The following is a 3,051-nucleotide window of genomic DNA, read 5'->3' as shown; positions in this document are numbered from 1 at the left end:
AGAAAACTATTTCAGGAAACTGTGGTACAATTGATTGATCAAAGAAATTCATATTCTAAGCATGGATAAAGCAAAAGGTTTGCAGCTTAATGTCCAATTATATAGAAAACTGTGGTACAATTGATTGATCAAAGAAATTTATGTTCTAAGTAGGGATAAAACAAAAAGTTTGAAACTTACTGTCCAGCCACATACGACACCCCCTTTGTAAAGATCCTGCAAACCTGCTCGCATCAAACAAGACATTCTAAATAGTGAAAACTTGACTCTCATTTTTGAATGAACTTCCATCGAGCACTTCCATGCCAGAGTCTTACAGCAACACATGGAGAAAATGTGTATTGAATGCCAGTAGATCGAACTTCCAGAGTTATGGCAGCTCCAATTCTTTTAACCAGATCGGGATCCCTGTATCCATAAAACGTTGATACAAATTGTTAGCCAAACTTTCTAGAAGATTTTGATTTTGAGGGTACTAATCAGAAGCCAGAGTTCCCATGATATATTAAACATCAACATTTTCACCCTGATTCTGTTATTATCCCAATTCAGTTACTCAAGATTTTTCCCATAATCATTCAGATAACCCTAGTTACTTTTCAAATCATTGTCTCCTAACATTTTGCTGATTGCAATCAGAGTGCCCCTTGGCACTTTCTAAATCATAATACTACTTACGATGAAAAAATAATGCCTACGGATATAGGCCAGGCTCTCTAGTATTGTCTAGAGATAAAGGGTTTTCATGAAATATAGCCGACCACTCAACCTACTCATTTGTTTAAATCATTAGCCATGACATTTTCTAGTTGCAAGGAAATGTTGTGAAGAAAAAATGGAGTTGATACTCTACTTGCCTGATAGCTCCAAGCCCAACATTGTGAGGGAAGACGGTAGCCCCATAGACATTGTTGTGACCATGAACAACATCAATCCCATATACACAACGGTTCTTAGATTTAAAAGAACTTTTCGGCCCCAAAATCATAAAATTAAGTCTAGCTAGAATAATAGGCATGGCTTAGTCTATTACATTGCAGTAAGTCATATAAGGAAAAGTACAACGTAGTGAGTTATACAAGGCAAAGTATATGGTGCTACATTAAGGAATTGCACGTGAAGTTCTCAGATCACTCCTGCGTGTCATCTCAGAACTATATTATTATGCTGAGGGAAAAAACTCATATTTTCGAGGTCTTAAATTATTTTGATTTGAGAAGCGAGATAGAAATGGATTTAGGGTGGGGATTAATGGGTGGAAAATGAAGATTTTATGAAGTTCTAATGATTTTTAGCAAATGTATATCTTATTGCAGAGAGGCCAGAGAATGTGCTTACCATGTGGAATACTACTTCGAAGGTATCCACCACAGAAAAGAGGCCAACTAGCCCTTTTACTCCCAATGCATTTTAAGCCCTATAAACATTTTCCTGAAAGTATTTTTGTTAGGTACTTGTTACTGTGATTTGCTCATATAACTGGATCCCATTTTACCATAACCCTTTAGATTCCTATGGTAATATGATTGCTTTTTTCTTCCATCTGATTTGTCTCAAGTGCAAGATTCAAAGAAAGTTTTCAATCTTAATCAATTATTGAGAATGCTAACATCTAAATATAATGTAGTTCATTGTTTTTAATTAAACCGTGTGAAATCAACAATAGAAGTCCTAGTGCAAGGCCTTTACAACAGTAATATTTGAATGCTTAAATGACTTGCACCTCCCATTTGTTCTGGGCCATTGAAAACACTATTGTTATATTGAAAAAAATGACTTTAATGCTACTTCACATTACTCACTCAAGGTTTATAAATTATCTATAAGATCTCTGCAATTACCCAGGTATGTTTTACATAAATTGCAAATTTATTAAAAACACTGTGCAATGGGCTTTACATTGTTAATATGTAGTGTAAAATCCAAAAATTGCAAATTTATTATACAAACTGTGCAATGGGCTTTACATTGTTAATATGTAGTGTAATTTATTATACAAACTGTGCAATGGGCTTTACATTGTTAATATGTAGTGTAGAATCGAGAATAGGCAAATTACCTTGCCTCATTAGTGGAAGTCCACAAGGAGTGATAAAATTTTGCTCTATTGTACTTAGTATCCGAAACAGAAAAACCAACCAAAAGAAAAGAGTGTATACATACATGAATCATATCCTCTTCCTGAGAGAAACTAAGGCATCAATAACCTCAGTACGTGATAGCAATAAGCTCTTTGGCATCCTTTATTAGGAGGTATCCTTTGACAAATAATTTCATACCTACTTCTTTTCGCTAGAAGTGAAAAAAATAATTGATAAAATTGACCTCAAGCATACTTGCATTGAAGCTTCTAGATTGTGGATCAAAGCTGAAATCTAAATACAGTCCCAAACCCCTGAAAGCATGAAACCAAGCACTGAAAAACCCCAAGAAGACCTGCACACCAATGAAACTGTGTGCACGAATCAAGCTGCCCATGAAGCAGAACAAAATGCCAGTCCTGCACCAACCTCCAGCATGATCTATAAAATCTACAATCCCTTAAAAGATGCTCCAAGGATTTTAAACGATGAAAAAGGGGCACAAACTATCTGACTACTTCCTTTTGGCATGGTGAACTTTGGAGGGCAGCCCTTGAACTACCAACGGAACAAAGACCCACACCTTGTAGCTCAAATGGAGAGACCATACACTGTGACTGATAGATCAATCGAGAATCCAGGTTGAATACCTCATACCATATGAGGGAACAATCTCTAAAAAAAGGCCATTTTGCCCTTTAACCCACTTGGTAGGTCAAGTCAGGCCTAGACATCCTGCCTGTATATGTGAAAGCTATCCACCAAGATGCCAATTGACTGGCGATGGTCTGAAACCTCTGAAAGCATCAATGATGGAGCTAATCAATGGGTCTATTCGAGTTTGCTTTCAACAATGAAGCCAATCAATGGGTCTCTATTCGAGGCTATGGCCTAATAGGTATAAAAAGCAAAGTATGGATAACACTCCCTACTAAATATTGTGTCAAAGATATAGCAAATATGATGCAAC

Source organism: Pinus tabuliformis, chromosome X (genome assembly GCF_031772625.1).
Source record: "Pinus tabuliformis cultivar Carrire ecotype Pingquan chromosome X, CPIR1, whole genome shotgun sequence".
Taxonomy (NCBI): Eukaryota; Viridiplantae; Streptophyta; class Pinopsida; order Pinales; family Pinaceae; genus Pinus; species Pinus tabuliformis.
Note: the sequence above shows the minus strand (reverse complement) of the source record.